Source organism: Astatotilapia calliptera, chromosome 1 (genome assembly GCF_900246225.1).
Source record: "Astatotilapia calliptera chromosome 1, fAstCal1.2, whole genome shotgun sequence".
In the NCBI taxonomy this organism is placed as follows: domain Eukaryota; kingdom Metazoa; phylum Chordata; class Actinopteri; order Cichliformes; family Cichlidae; genus Astatotilapia; species Astatotilapia calliptera.
The window spans coordinates 22,257,673-22,275,143 of record NC_039302.1 but is presented as its reverse complement, the minus strand read 5'-3'; the positions used below and the strand labels follow the sequence as shown (position 1 = coordinate 22,275,143).

The window sequence follows — 17,471 nt, the reverse complement described above, 5'->3', positions numbered from 1 at the left end:
GGGAAATAATCTGACATCTTGCGCTCGACACATTCAAGCGATGAGTACAGCCGGGTGGAGGAAAAAAAAGGAGGCGGGGGGAGAAGGAGAGATGGAAAGCAGAGTGATGGGACAAAGAGGCGAGGGAGGAGAGAGACTCCGGAAGAAGTAGGAGTGCGAGCAGAAAAGTGAAAGGAGAGAGAGGACACAATCAATTCACCAGCCCCGTCTCCATCATGTCATCGCCTGTCAGCATAGATTTAAGAATAAACCTTTTGAGAGACCTTCCAGAGCTTTAGTCTGATCGATGTCCTGGCAGTGTTGGCCCAGATGTCACTGACATGAATCACATGGCCTTCCATCAACTCATCACTGGGAACTATCTGACCCTACTCTTCACTATTCTAAGTTTGTAGTGGCACCCATTCTGTAATCTTGTCTTATATCTATACACGAGTATCCACATATAATCCTACACAACCCAGACAAACTAGTTCAGATGCTAACCTTGCACCCATTACTAATAATATCCCAATGGGACAGAAAAGTGAAAGCGCATATGGGCAAAATCATTAGAAAAAAACAGAAAGACGGAGAGAAAGCAATAGTGACGGGGTGAATAAATGAAGTCATTAAGCATGTGTTTGTGGGAGCCTGACTCCCATATGACAGTGCAGGGTGGCAGAATGCTTCCTCCGCCTTTTGCCATAAACAGACAAACAGATTGACTTGATCGTCTCTCTCCTATGGGCGGCTTTTCGCCTACTTTCTGGGGACCACTTAGGACTTTGGCTCCCCTGACTCTCCAGAGAGAATGCTGCTTGTGCCACTGCAGTGCATGGCATGGCTTCTCTTAATTAATCATTAGCTCTATCAGATATCAGACTGATATAAAAGCTGATATTAAACCATTTAGTCTGTATCCACAAATAAAATGACATGTATTGTGTTAATAATTTACTGAAAGCTGTCAAAGAAATAGAAAATGTTTATTTAAGGTGTAAATAGTTGCTCTCTTTTTCTTTTTCTTCCTTAGTTTACCAGCTACAGTATAGTATGGAGGATTTTTTTTATTATCACCACATTTGCCTGAAACCATTTGATGTAAGTAAAATGTAAGTAGAATTCCAGGCCCAAATGTGCATACTTATGGCTTTCTGCTGACCCAGCTGTCAAGGATGTGGACTGGCAGCTTCAACAAGAAACACTATCCTGTCTGTTGTGAATTTCCGGACTGAAAACACTGCCTTTAAAAATAAAAACTCATGAACTCATGAATCATCAAATGTTTATATATATATATATATATATATATATATATATATATATATATATATATATATATTTATATATATATATATATATATATATATATATATATATATATATATATATATATGCCAAGAGTATCATGTTTGGTCATACTCTTGGCATAAATAACATTTTTGTTCTTCGAGTCTTCAGTAGCGAAATTAGTGCTCACCAAGGTGATTTTTAACATAGGCAATACTGCTCTAAATGCCTGAGACAGTTTAGGTTCATTGCTAAAAAATGTTAATGACTGGGCCCTATAATAATAATCCAGGATAAAATGAAGTGTTAAAAATCATATCTGTCAGCAGAGTGGAACAAATTCTCCTCTCTGGCCAATGGAAAGAGAAAACCACTGTGACTCCATCTCCGCAGCGCATAGTGGAAAATCTACCTCTGAGTTCAAAACCTTATGAAATCATGAAAAAAAATGTTCAGTTTCATAGATGAAACTGAGATAAAATTGACTCTTTCCTCTCTCACCGTGTTTGTGTAAGATACGTGAGCTGTTATTTTTACTTCCGTTAGTTCAGTCCTTCCCCACCCTCTCACTCTGTCTCGTTATGTGAGTGATGTTACCCATCAGTGTAGTGCATGTGTTGTAAAACTGTCAGCCACTGAAAGATTGACTGACATGGTCAGCCCTAAGATTACCACCATAGAACAAGCAGGGGTAGAGAGAAAGAGATACAAACTGAAAGACGTGCAAAGGGGGGGACATGAGGGGAAACAGGTGCGTTTAGACAGCCACGTTTTATTTTACTTTCTTCTGTGAGCACTGATCAAATCCGGCACTAAAACCATAAAACAAACACTGTTAGCATTAAAAAGAGTGAAAAGAATGAAAAATAAAAGACTGATCTACAGACAAGGAGTGTTCCCGTGCAATTTCCAACAGCTGTTGATTCAAAGGGAAAAACTTTATTTGGTCCAGATGGTCTCAGTCAGTGGCAGAATGAGAGAGCTGACTTCATTGGCTCCAGCCATGTGTTTTTCCTCCTGATAGAAATTAAAATGGTCGTTCGTTTGTCACCGCTCACTACACAGCTTAAAATGTAGCAATGAAACGTTCCTTGGCGATAATGCACCATAATTACTCAAACGCCTGTTCTTTATCTGCAGCAGAGGGAGGACAGAAGGAGCATTTCCTCAGATGAGATTTTAAAACCCAGAGAGCTGTCTCAACCCGCAGCAAAAGATGGAGAACACAGTCAAAAGCGTTGTTCTTTTTCAGCTGGAAAGAGACATAAGCCTGTCATCTTCTTGTTCAAACCGAGGAAAATGAAAATCCAAGTGTTGTACGACTTGTAATTCTTTTTTCTTTTTTAAACAGGACACGTAGACAGTTTGATCAGAGCTTCTCTAGCTACAGAATGAGCCTGAGTATCTCTGCCTCCGATCAGATGTAACGGGCTGTAGTAGTGTGGTGTAGCAAGTATCCCGCTGTGATAAATGTATTTATTTTAGCAGTCTGATGGGTATTGATCTCTTCAGCGGCTCCTCCACAGGTTAACATTATGGGACCTTGGAAAGGAAGATAGTAGGCGATTCTCAAAGAGCACACATCTCACACCTTACAAATGAGGTGAAAAAAAAGTCTGTTGTGGAGGTGTGGAAAGGTTAACAGTGGCCGTTTGACTGCCAGCTAAACGTAAAATCAGTCATTTATCGGAAATAAAAGTAAGAGTATCTTAGCAGATGCCGATGCCGAGATGAAAGACCTAACATGACAGAAGTTGAGTCACAGCAGCGTGAAACTGACACACAGTGGCGAGAAAAAGAAAAGAAAAACTATCCACATGACATTTTTTAAAGCTGTAATGTGCACATCCAAAGGCACTCATGAGTAGGCAGCAGAGGTATGAGATGAAGTAGAAGAGGTAGATGTGACCTGTGGTTGTTTGACTCAAGCATCCACTACAGCGAGGATGCTGCTTGTAGAGGACACGAGTGGAGCTCACTGAATCATACAAAAAGATATTTTGAATGGCTGATTGTGACTGGCCTAAAACTCAGCCGTGGGCGAAGTCCAGTCATAATGCTTTGTGAGAAATTTCACAAGCACTTGCTTTTCAGTTCAGTTTCACTCATGTATTTTTCTTTTGATCTCCCTGTCTAAGCCTTTTCATGTTAAAACTTTGACAAATGATTCACTGAGCTTTTTCTATGCCTATTGAAAATGTCAGCTGCATAGCCAAAAGAATTGGAATAATATGAATAAAAGTAAAACTATGACATTAAAACATATATATATATGTATATGTATGAAATGCATTTGCATGTATAACTATTAGTTATACAATTAAATTTACAATTCCCCAATTTAAAAAGGGTTTCAGTTTTATTGAGTGAGCATATAGCATATAGTAATATTTTACATATTTATATTTTAAACAGAAAATGAAAATAATGTCGTCAGACTGAAGTGCAATGAAGCAAATTTTTATTTTTCTGTTCTGTAGATATTTATGTTTCTTAAATTCAAATGAACTCTACTACTCATGTGTAAACTGAGCTGAAAGGAAAGGGTGTTTTCTGGCATAATGTATTTTACGATGACTTTAAAGAAATCAATGTGTGTGCGTGCACTGGAATCAAAAATTTAAATATAAGAAGATAAATGTGGAAAGGCAAAAGAAGAAAATTGTATGAATGCTAAAAGTTATTTACCTCAATGTTTGGCTGTGCGGATGACGCTAAATAGCCGCAGATTATGAAACACTAAAGGAATGTGGTGTTGCCCTCATTGTGGCTGATTCTTTGAACACAGGATCTGATTGGGTAATCCATGTCTCCGTTTAAGTTTTCTTAACAGGGGGACTGTAAAAGGTTAACCAGAATAATACAATGTTCACAGACATAAATGCTGAGCAGATATTATTAATAATAATAGTAGGGAATTTCCACACTTAAGTCTATTGTGATATCAAATCAAGGTCTATTCTGATTAGTGATGATTTGCGGTCGGTTATGAACACGTTCATGGTGATTTTATTGCGCATGCAATAAAGTTGTACATTCCTGGGTCACCTAAGTTTGCTAGAGACCATTTAAATGAATTCACAGAAAATCTGAGTACAATCAAATCTTGTTTTTTTTTCTTCTTTTTTAATCTTGTTTCGCTGTTGTCTTTCTCACTCTCTACTCTTTCATCTGCTAGAGCTACTTTTAGTCACAATGTCTAACTCATATTTCAAAAATTCATTTAATGTTACATTAAGAATTTTTTTTTATTACATATTCTCTTATCTTTTCATGGCAAATAGATGTTTAAGTGGGGAGTGTTTTAGTCGGTGAGAATTTTTTCTCTTTTTTTCAAAAAAGGCTATCACCGAATGTACCACAAGCATTTGCATCTCAGGAAATGTGTCACCCTTATGGGACAGTCCCAGTACCAAGCACTGAATGTGGTCGATTGTTTCAATTCTTTTACTGGAAAAAACTATACGATTTTTAGAGATTACACTGTGCAAGCTATGGCTCTAAACTACATTACCTTTTTATTATTTTTAGTTTTCATTATGTTACTCGACGGTATGCTATATGTTTCCCTCTTCCAGTAATATTGCATTAGATTTCCAATATTCATGGTGTGTTTTTCCATCTTTCACAGATCAAGACTTCATGGGCTTTTTAGATGAAAAATTATCAATACAACATGAAGCATCAGCAAAAAACCAGTGACACATTGCCAACATGCTCTTGTTCCCGGTGCCAGCATCAATAATTCAAACACTAGCTCATAACTTTATTTTCAATGCATAATTGAGGCCAACCCGTGATGGTTGGTCTTTCTTTATTCAGCCATTTATATGTTGAGCAATTTTTAAACAATAAGAGCAGCAGTCCATTAAGCTTTTAACATCTCCCTTTCATATTCCAGTACACGCTGGAAAGTATGGACAGTGGCCTGTGCTGCTGCTTTACTCTGTGCTTTGTCGTCAGTGCTGTAAGTGGTGGATTGCTTTCAGGTGCTTTTTTTTGTCTGTCATTGTATCTAGTGAGAGCATGAAAATCTTAAAGTGATAACTGTGGGGAAAAGCTGTGGTGTGGAAGTGAAAAAAGTATAGACTCCACATTTAAAAAGTGTGGTTTGGAAAGGAAGGGGTCTCAGGCTGAGGTGAGAATTTGCACCTGCAGAAGCACTTCCATTTGTGCAGGGCATGGGTGTCTGTGTCTTTCTAGTAATTTACAGCATGTCTAATTCATTTCAAAGCTATTTTCTAGCTTTCTAAGTTGTTTTCACAGCTAAATATTTGCAGTGGAGAATGCAACTTGGAAGGGCACAACCACTACCCTGTGACTCATTATATGACCTGGCTACATTTATTATGTGTTTTGTACTACTGCTTAATAAATATTGATTTACTATTTTAATTACATGTTAATCTCAAAACACATAGGTACCAGGGTTATTACTCTCTCAAGTCATACTGCAAATTTCCTGTTTGCAAATATTTGTTGAGGATGACATCCTGAGAGGGCCATAAAAGTGAATAGCAATCATTAAACAGAGACTAGCTTTCTACAATATCTGCAAAAGTGTCAATATCAGCAGCACAGACTGACCCAGTCTTTAATCAATTGCTTTTACACTTCTTTGTCAAAAGCAATAATTTTCAGGGCATACACGCAAAAGATATAGGTAGAAATCTCAAAAGCCCCTTTCTGTATTTAAATATGGATTTAAGAAAAGAATCTTTAATGTTTATTTCATTTTCTCCTTAACTTAATAAAACCAAATAATCAGGTTTAAATTTCCTGACAAGCTTTTGAACTTTCCAAACAGACAGAATGACCCCAACCAATTTAATGAAAATGAATAATGACTCCAGTATTGTTTTGAGATAAGTGTAGTAAAATGTTAGTACAGTCCCAGAGCAACTCGTGATTGAACTGATATTAAATGAAAGCATGAAGAAAAGACAGATTAAAAGGTCCCTTTTTATTTATTTATTGTATGAATGAAATTATCCTAACCATTTAAAGACTCTTTTTTTTTGACAGATTTGAAGACCTGTTAAAGCGGCTCTTTGAAACTAAGTCCAGGTAATAATTCTCCTAAAGGTTGCAATCTCTTCCGGTTGCTGTTCACAATGATGCAAATCGAATCAAAGGAATTTAAATAACAAGCATTAACTAAGCTGTGTGTGAACTTCTTGCTGTTGTTATACTAAATTATTTTCCAAACAAGAGGGACTTTTTCAGGCCTTCCAAGTTATTGAGTTTTAAAATGGGAGAAAACAATGGGAAGGTAAAAGCTATTTTTTTCTCTGTACTAGAAGGTTTTTTTCCTTCTCTGTTGCACATAAAAAGTGCTTTGCGTGAAACCAGTAAACAGTAGTTCTTTCATAAGCACATGCTTGACATTTGTAGTTCAAAGACAAAATACTTGAAACTCAAACATCAATCAAACAAACTCAGATTATACCCTGGTAAAACAGTTCCCAGGAAGGAAAAGGAATAAATAAAATACAAACATGGAAATAAAAACTCATAGTTCCAACAGTATTCCATGTTCTTATTACTATAATTTATCATTGTATACTATCTGTAAACATATACTGTATATATACTGTCATAGTTTTTTTTTTTTTTTTTTTTTTTTGCTTGGCATGAAAACCTGCAGACCCCTTCCCTTAGGCCCTTTCTGTATATGACTCCTAAAAGGTTATCATACAGCACTGGTTCTTAAACATTTCTAACATGTCCTCTTTCAAATGCCAGAAAAAGCTCAGATCTTAGAGTTTGTATCAATGTTTAACTAAATTAAAATATTAAAGGTGAATTCCAGTAAAATAAAGGTGAGCATGACACAATTGGCTGGCTGTAGTTAGTTCATCATATTTGCCTCGTATTTTTTCTTTGGTCATTTTGCCTGAACAAAAGTAAAAAAAAAAACATTTACTTTTGATGAGGGTGAACAACACTGAGTGTGTGTTTGGGAATAATCTATGCAGTATGTAGTATTCACATGGTTTGTTCCTGAGATCAAGGTGGCTGGTTTAATTGAGCCTGTACTGGACCCAGGGCTGAGAGTGCAGGCAGAGGAACATCGATAAACTATAAAATGGTTCCAATATGGCTAATCGATGTGGCTTTGTGAGCAGCTCCCTTGGGACTTTGATTTTCCTCTAAAACAACAATCCAGGATCTCTGGTCTTCAAAGCCAAACTCCATCTTTGCTGTTATTGTAGTTGTTGCTTTCCCCGTGTTTGAGTGATGTCACTGAGGTCGATTTCATCCCTGTCCATAAAGACTCTCCCACACTTGAATCACCCAGGAGACAGCTTCGCTTTGTCTGTGCAATGGTAACAACAACCAATAAAGGTCAATCTCCCATGGTAATGGCCAATTGGGTTTGTTCCCGTTATTGGCCCTCTGAGCAGTGGTCAACAGATGGAGAGCTGGCATCACTGACGCAAGTTACACTCCAACCTTCTGTATCCAGGCACTGCTGTGTGATTCTACTCATCTTCTCCCTCAGCTTGTGTTGGCCTGTACATTACTCTATCATGCACAGCTTTTGTATGAGGAGGACCGTCACAGTAGAGTCACAGGAGTGCTGCCAGTGAGGGCTAACCGTCTAACCATTTCAGCTAATTGCCTCATTAATGATTCACTGGTGTTAGGCTGCTCTAGCACTTCGCTGTGGGGAGCAAATTGTTCTGATTGGTTTGCCTCTGTCAATTATTGATGAGGCAGTGAGCTGAAGTGCTAACACCTGGCTTTAGAAGTCCAAGTGGCCCTGCATTCCCATCACATCCTCTGTTATCACACACCTTGGGACTACATTCTGTTTGGAGAGGATGTAGTCTTGACGGTAGCAGTTCTCTGAGAATGGACGTAGCATGCCCTGGGGTAATAGCTGTGAGCATGTTAGCTCAAAGAACACGGCTAGCTGATGTGCAAAAGCTGGACAAAAAAAGACAGTTGTAGTGATTTGTGCCGTAACTAACCGAAGGCAAACGCACGAAGAGGCACCACTGATGAAGCTAGACTGTGTACATGTATTTATATGCAACTACAAATAACAGCAAAATCTAAAATACTTGATTATAATAATGGAAAACTACTAGAAATCATAATCATAAATCATATTCTTAAGTGTATTTTACCATCACTCATCATGTCCTTAGGAATCATGTTAGGCAAAATTAAACAAAATATAAATAGATAAAAGTAAAAACATTTTCCACAAATGGATACAATGTAAATACAATGACATAAAAAATGTATAGATTCTACCAGCATCAGTGGAGCTGTGATGGTATGCAAAGCAATGCCAATACTTTGTTTATGGTGATTTATAATGGGTGCAGGCAGTACCTTTACAGTAGGGTCATGTAATTGGATCTCCAGTAGATAGTAGCTGAATTCCACTATAGTCTCTGTGTCTAATGGCCCACCCACAAAGACCTCCCTCTGGCCACATGAATCATTCTTTCACAGTGCACAAGATGCTGGAAGGTCTCCCGAAACTTTTTAGAAACACACAACACAATAAAGAAAATGTGTAAAAAAAATGTTTATGGTTCAAAATGGTAAATCACAACCAGACTAAATAATATTTTTAATAGAATTAAATTAGACTCACCCATGTTGTTAGTGAATTGCCTCATCTCTCCTTGGCCTTAATTGAAGCTGATTATAGAGTCACCCCCCCATGCTGACGCCACTGTCACTCTGAATCTCAGCCAAGTGGGCTTTCCATGTACACTCACAGGGTGGTCATTCTGCCTTTGTTTTTACACTGGGACCAGTGACAGCAGAGCCCATCCCACACTTCAAGTGCAGTGACTGTTGCTTACTGTGTGTCACAATAAACCCTGGACAAGCACGCACAGTTCAGACAAGGGTCCTGTATTGCTCACAATGTGGACTTCACTCACAGTCTTGAGGTGTACTTTGTGTGTGTGTGTGTGTGTGTGTGTGTGTGTGTGTGTGTGTGTGTGTGTGTGTGTGTGTGTGTGTGTTTACATATCTTTGTGGGGACCAAAAAGTTTACTATACTTGTGGGGACCAACAGCCCTTATGGGAACAAAATGCCTGTCCACACGAGTTTGAAGGCATTTTTGAGACTCAAAATGTGGTTTTAGTGTCAGAGTTATAATTAAGTTATGGGTAGGTTTAGGGTAAGGGTTACGGTTAGGCATTCATTTTTGATGGTTAGGGTAATGGTGAGCAACTAGGGAAAGCATTATGTCGCTTAGATGTCACCACAAAGATATGAAAACACAACTGTGAGTGTGTGTTTGTATGTGTGCGTGCGTGTGTTCACGGCGTACATGGAAAAGCAACACTAGTCAATTGCAGTATGACTCCCACTTTAATTCTTGTCTTCCTTTCTTGTCCAACCCCTCCTCCCCCCTTTCTCTTTCTGTCTCTCTCCATTAACAGATAACCTAATGACTGAGCAGTGATGACATCAAAGCGACTGACCAATTGCACCGAGACACCTACAAAGCACAACATTCAAAATTATTTCCCGAAGAACAACAAACAAGGCCCGCTGGAATTCTTCAAAATCTCTACAGCGATTCTTGAAAAGCCTCTTACTACCCCTGTTTCCTTTCCCAATATTTTACCTCCAGCTTTTTTCTACAAAACCACAAAAATAAAAAAGAAATAAAAATAAAATAAAACAAAAATAAAAATCACAGAGACTCATAATCAGGAGATGGTTGATTCTCTTCGATGGGAAGATCACTGATGCATGCTTCTGTAAATAGATCACAATAAAAACCCTATTCTTATTCCTAATATAGGAAACGTACCGAGTTGCTCTCACCAAATTCATAAACCTTCATTACTGTGAATAGAATACCCATGGTTCAATATTTTCCATATAAAATCAGTATTCTTACCTATTCAGAGCCAATGTAGCTATCATTTCAGATATTGCTTCTCTAGTCTTTGAAGTTAATTTAATTGTAAAAACTGTACTTACAATTGTTCTTATTCTCAGCCTAGTCTTCCTCTCCAGTATCCACACTAGTACGTGTAAATAGAGACAAATGAAGACAACCGCATGGATCAGACTTTAGTGTATATTTACCACGCTCTTAGATCACAAATCTCAGTATTTGGATATTTCAGACAACATTTTTGAAAGTTTAAAATAGCTGAAGATATTTTCTGATGGCCAGTGATTTAGTCTCAGATACCTGGATACTGTCTGAATAGATCAAATTTATCCGGCCACATTACAATGATTATACAACAGAAACTCCTTTGCTATCATCAGTGAATTCCATTGAGAAACAGGCAAATTGAACAGAAGAAGCAGGCAATTTCCCAAAGCCATGATTCTAACATAGCACCTCTAAGTATTAGGTTTAATATTTGATGTACTTTTTTTTTTCTTTTTGTTTTTTTTTTATATATAATTTACAGATTTCTCCCATTGTCTTCTTATTTATTATTTTCTACTACAACAACTGCCCTGCCCTCTCATGCCCACTTCGTAACTGTTGTAGCAAAGCTGCTGTTAGCCTGAGAGGGACACGTTTTTTTCTTTGCATGGTTTGAAACTGTGCTCCAGTCCTGAGCCTACACAGGGGCAAAAGAAGACCTCAGTAACTGCAATGTAGAAATGAGGATTCTGGCCTCTGCCTTCAGTTGACTATGAAGCTAACCAAAAGGACTGACTGACATCGTACCAAGCCAATGAAGAGATGACCTCAAGGATTAGGCCCTCACTGGTGAAGACAGAAATCCTTTTGCATGGACAACAGGGATAATTTCTAGCTTGTTGAAGACCTCATCTCCACCGTTGTGCATCCTCTACCTCTCAGTGTTCTGCTGTGCATCAAGAAATCCATGTCTTCACACTGACCCCCCTCTACTACCCCACGTTTCTGCTGCATGTCCCTCTAGAGCCTCACGAGGAGAGTTCAGCATTAAATGCTTTGGATGGATCTATATGGCAATGGGAGAAACCAAACCAATGCCCAACAAGTACACACATATGACGCATGCATAGAGATGCTCAATCATACACAATGCCTCTCGAATATGTTGCTGTATATATGTACACTATGTCAAGTATGTATAGTCTCAGATGCTGTACTTTGCATGTTGATTTGTAGATGGAATGTGACCTTTATTCAAACAAGAGGATGAGCAGGTAGTGAGTGGGTTGACTCTCTAAACCAATGCAAGCCCTTTGACAGCTTTACATCTCCATATTTGATGGCAGGAGATTTACAGTAAGGTGACAGAAACAGTTTGATGTCTACTGTGACATGTTGTCTTCCAGCAAACAGCAGTTCTGATAAGGTTTAAACTCTCTGAAGGAACACATACTGTCCCTGCTGATGTCACACAGAATCTGGCCACAGCGAATGTGGGTAGAAGAAGAGAAGGAAAACTGGGGCGCTCCAATTAAGTGGCTGCGCACAAAGTGGCATAGGGCATCCTGCCAGCAACTGTCTATTCATCCAGTGTCAAAGGGATTTGCACGTCTCAATGAGTGTATGCACTGACAGAGAAGTCCAAGAGCAAAGCAGAGGAGGGGAAGGAAAGGAAACAAGGCTGGGCTGAAAGGAGTTTTTTTTTTCTTTTTTTGTGTAATTTCACAGCTTCTGATCAAAATTTAAGGTTGTACTAAGCTGATGTTGACATACTTTACTGGTCGGTCCACTTATTTGTCAATTTTTAAAAAATTTTCAATAACCCCTTGACCCCATCTATTACTATCATACAGCTCTCTGGGCTGTCATGACCTAATGTCCTGTCTAAGGTTAACTTTGTGTTAATGAGTATGGCCCTCTGCTCCACCAGATGTTCACCCTTGTGGCCAAATACCCAATACCCTCTATGCTTCTGTAATGCCTGCCCACTACATCTGTACTCTTTCTGGATGCAGCTGCAGAAATTTCTCAACCATCTAAAATGCAGTTGAAGTAGGAAACGACATCAACTCTGCAAAACAGGTGCTTTCTTTTGGAGTAAAATTAATAAAAGACATAAATCAAAATGCTGCACCATAAAAATAGAATTTTAGCAGAATACATGTGGTTGCCTAAAGTAGGTCTTACAATTTATGTGAGCAAATCTTCTTAAATCAAATATTGTCAGAGCACACCAAAGCTATTTACAGTCAACATGTAAACTGACTTGAAATTTGGACTTCTGACTTAGTGGTGATTAGTTAAGGAAGATTTAAAACACAGAAAAGGATGAAGATGTCATTCAAATATGAGACTGTGTGTGGTCTGAGTGTCAAGGCTTTCCACTTTGTTAGAAGTGAAACAAAGATGAAGCCGTATGTGACAGGTAGATGTGCTTTCCATGTTTTTGATTGCAGTGTTTAAACACCACCCAGCAATAAAACTGGACAGGACCAGAACAATATAGACAGCTATACACCTGAACACACAAAACGTGTGTAAATGCCTACAAGCACAGAAGCACATCCTTGATCTTTTTGTGACAGACGCACACACACGCGCACAGCAAGCTAATCTAAACAGCAAGGCTGTATGTAAACAGATCGTCGACATAATGGGATTGTTCAGTGTGCAAACAATAAGCTGTTAGTGTAATCACAGGTCAAAGATATATTACCCAGAGGGCCACGCTGTATGTATATTAACATGATGGATACGCTGGAGAGGAGGGGGCAGGGATATCAGGGATATAGAGCTCTACTGATTCGGATTTACCCCCTACTGGGTCTTGCCCGCTGCCTTTCTCTCCTCTGGCTCCTTCATATGGGCCCCACTTAATCAGTCTTCTTCTCATCTTGCTCCTCCCCCCATTCACCCACCCCTTTCTTATACACCAAATTCTTCTATTTCTTCACAACGCTCCCTCTTAACTACTTCAGTCATGTCTTTAACACAGTATCTTCATTTACTTATTTCCTCTCCCTGTCGCCCCTGGGCAGATTATGATCAGCTTCGGTAAAGTGGTCAGTCCATCTCTGTGGTCAGTGGGGTATCAGGATAAAGTAGCTCCACAATCTTATTTTTGGATTAGGCCAAGAGAGGTCTGGCTTATACTGGACTACTGAGGTGCTTCACCCATGTCTAATAAAAACAGTGAAAGAGCAAGGCTAGAAAATAAAAGACAGCACCATGTTGGGGAAGAACAATGCATGTGATAAAGAGAGATTGCTACATGTTCCCCTTAACTATGTACTGTGCTTGTGTGTCACAGTGAGTAGCAGCATACTAGAGCCATTTCGGGCAGGATAAATGCCGCAGAGCTTACTTTATAAGATCTCACCTTATTAACTTATCTCTACTTTATTTGATTATGATCTAGCCCATTCTCTAAACTGGTTAATAAGTCCATGTCCTCCTGACTAAACACTTGATTAGTGTCATCACCGGCTAGCTTGTGTGTGTGTGCTGCATATGCCTGTGGATCATTGAAGCAGATGCACACTGGGGCCAAGTGACAGAGTAAACACATAGACAGAACACTGCAGAGGAAAAACAACCTGAATAAAACGGGCCTGTTTGATTATTTCAAGTCTGTCTGCCTTCTGGATGTGTGGCTGAAGATATGGTGTAAAGCTTTTGTGTGGACAACCAATGCTCAATACAGAATAGTGAAAAGGCAATGTTACATCAACTACTTCATTACAGCTGCTGGCAGGTCAAATCCCGTTATAAAACTATCCCATGAGTGTGAGACAGTTGCTTGTCACAGGCAGCTAGTTAATCCTATGCCAGCTGCTAAGCAAAGTTCTGTTACCTTGCCTTGTGAGTGATTGGTTGTTGCTATGACAATCGTGCCAGCAAAGATACTTCCCAAGCCTCAGGCATCTTAACCATCAAGTATTGACACTACGCATACATGTGAATCCTGCCAAGGACACAATGCAAGTGATAGCTGCCCCCACCCCTGGCACACAAGAGAGAGAGATCACTGTTCTGAACAGGGAATAGCAAAATGTATCATAGAAAAAATGCATGACTAAAAGGCGATTTATTGGAAAATATGAGTATAAATTTGACAAGCTAAGATTTTCTAGTAAGACCCCAAAATGATTTTTAGTCAAAAAAGCTACAAAAGACTCACTTAACACTGTATAACAGAGTGGCATGGTATATGGAGCTCTTTAAGTAACCACCAATCATGAAGGATGGCAGTACAATTTCCAGTGTGAATTTTAAATTCTTATTTTGTGTTTGTGTAGCATTAAGCTACACAACTATAAACTTATCCAGATGACCTCTATCCTCTATTTCTATGTTAAGTAATACTGCAATCAAAGTTACATACAGTAACTTTGATGACAGACACATGCTTGACAGCAGCTCTTCTCACCATGCAACTCTGTACTGCAGAAATATGCAGCAGCATACATATCCATGCCCTGCTCTTCTTTCTGTCACACACAGCTCCTTTTCATACACACAAAAACACACACTTTGGCTGTCTGTGTCTATGTCTGATGGAGTGTCATGATTAGCAGTGACCTCAAGCTAGACAGGGATGGGGTAGTGGGAGTGGGGTCAAAGGTGGTAGGATTACAGTGAAGCAACCCGTGTCAAGTCCTCTACTTCAATCCTGACCTCCAGGCTGACCTGAGCCTTTTGAAAAATTATTCACATGTATGAGGTCAACATACTGTGGGTACATCAACACATTACTCACAGAATATCTAACTCATGTGTGTATTTGAACTAAGAGAGGACTCTTAAAATGCTTGAAATGTAACACATGAAGTGGTGTGGACTTTGACGTAGGGATACAGTGGATGAAGGTTGGTCTCACAACCAGACAGCAAGAAAGACAGAACAGCCCTCCTTATGCCACATAGCTAATGGCAGGGATGAATAATAGAGCCTTTAAAGCCCTTACTGCCACCTCATTCTGGCCTGCACATAAGCTTGAGCTCTAGGTGGGCAGTTAGCCATCAAGCCCCTCGCTGAGATGAGATGAGCTCCCAAGAAGATTGGGGATGGGGGTGAAGAAAATCGGATTAACCAAAATGCCTCAATTGGAAGAAATGCTCTGGGCTGACCTCATTGTAATACCATTGATAAATGCTGTAAACCAAATCTTTAGCATCTGATTAGATAATGGAGGAAATCACAACCTTTGTCTGTGGGATGCAATGGTTCAAAACACACAGAATGTGAGTTTTTAAAAACAAAAAAACGAGAGACAATAGGGACTTCTACAAATAGCCAAGTTTGCTACTATAGAAACAAATAAATGGGGAAATAATAAATTGCCAGGAGCTGTGGACAGGTGGCATTTCAGTCTACACCGTTTAGCTGTGCAGTCTGGTTTCTGACAGCTTGATTTAGTCTCCCACACCTGAGCCAGAAAACAGAGAGAAAATTAACGGCAGGGAAAACAGCTTAACTAGATTCCAATTTGCCTGCTTTGAAACACAATTGATGAAGCTAATGCACATGGAAAACACAGAATGCAGTTTTTGGTAGAGTACCAAGCTTACTTTGATTGTGCGAAGTCTGTGCACACTAATTCAGGGTCAGACAGGAAGGTAATAGTACTAATTTAATTTACCCCTGTTTTGTTCTATCCTGCTTCGGGGGGTGGGGGGTAAGGGTTTACCTTTAGGGTGTAAAACTGAGATTATAGTGGCTCAAGAGGAGATAACATGCTGTTCTCCCTGCTGTGATTCGGGTGTAATCCTTCAGTTTTAGAGAAGTGAAAAGTTTGTAAAGTCCAGAAAGTTATGAATACATCCCTTCTGGGCCCCCTACAGAGCAGAGAGTCTGAGACAGCAGGGGATAACCATATGCTATCAAAGTGTTCTTCAAAGCTCCCATCTTTAGTCGACTAAATTATACAGTATCATCACATATACCTGACAAAAATAGAAGAAACGTAATTATGCAGCCTAATGTACTAATGGGGGAAAAAACATTACTAGAAAAAATATGTATTTCGGAAGTCTGGCCACTTTGAAAGGTAAATAATTTTCTTTTTCACTCGAATGCGTTTGTTTAAACTGCGTTTGTGCTCCAGTAGTGTGGGTCAGCTCATCATTTTGTTTTTACATGCTTTTAAAATACTGCTGCTGGTGAACAATTAAAAATTTATGATTCCTATCACAATGAGCTCCTTCACTGTTACCAGAGGTTAATTTGTGCTCGCCCCTCATTTCAATTGTACCGTAGTAAATGTCCACATTATTTCCCACATGGGCCTGGATGAGGGGTTTGATTATCCAAAGGTAGACCTTGGTTGGCTCTGTTATTATCAGAGGGGCCGTAAGCTGCAGTAACAGCTTCTAGGGTCTTATTGCCATGGCGATCAGCCCCTTGCCACTTGGCCTCCGTGACCCTAGTCAGAGATAAGCTTTATGGGAAAGCACATTAACATGCTCTGGCAGTCACCTCCCTCCTTTATCAAAGGCAGTTCTGTGAAATCAAGTGTTTATGGACCCCCAGTGAGGGTATAGTGCTGCTGATTGCCCATATTAGAGGTTGACTGTAAATGAGCTCGAGGTGGACAAAGGACTTGTAGCAGTTGGGAGAATTGAGGATACGTAATAGTGATGTTATCCTCACTAAATGAGCAATATCTTTAATGACTGCAACACCCCATGAGCAGGTTACTAGCCCCTGGATTACAAATGCTGTCTGCAGCCTAAATATATCCATGTCTTCCATTCTTTCTACAAAAACTGACAAAACTATAACAATAAAAATGCAAAATCTGCTTTTGGATATGGTGTAACATATTTTGTAGTCATTTATTCTATTCGCACTATACTGTAAGTGGCAGCTTCTTCTTCGACTGTCTTCTCATTTTTGTTGCACTACATCCATTAAATAAAACATTTTAAAGGCCTTTTTTCTACATTTCCAAGCACACTGATGTGGGCATTTTTCTGTGGCTATGAAAGGCACAATTCGAAAAAGAATGTGTCAGTGCCGAGTGCCTGCTTAGAGCCTGATCGCTGATATAAGATCATCTCAGTATGTCCGCAATGATGGATGGTGATAGCCCAGTGTCTTTGTACAAATCAGGAGGCCCTCCTGTTGTCACTGACTGGACAGATACAGGAAGCATGAAAGAGAGAGACGCAGCCACAGCTTAATGTCCTTCTCTGGTGCTGTGCATGCTCTTTCCTATTTGCTTTTCCCTTCACGGCACGGTTAACATCGTAAATTAACCTTTCCAAGCCCCCTGTGCTCAGAGACTAGTGCGCAATACAGACAAAGGGAAAACTAGATCTCTGT

At 39.4% G+C, this 17,471-nt stretch overlaps 1 protein-coding gene across 2 annotated transcripts in view; it reads left to right on the top strand.

Annotated features, from left to right (window-relative positions):
- mafa (MAF bZIP transcription factor a) overlaps positions 1-16,947 on the top strand; it is a 74,545-nt gene extending 57,598 nt beyond the window's left edge. Inside the window, exons 3-4 of one of the 2 annotated variants that reach the window (XR_003272602.1) lie at positions 6,298-6,339; positions 9,691-16,947. The gene's annotated coding sequence lies outside the window, so the exon portion shown is untranslated. The remainder of the gene's footprint in view (positions 1-6,297; positions 6,340-9,690) is intronic. The other variant, XM_026169911.1, reaches the window with a different exon arrangement.
- The last annotated feature ends 524 nt before the right edge of the window (positions 16,948-17,471 follow it).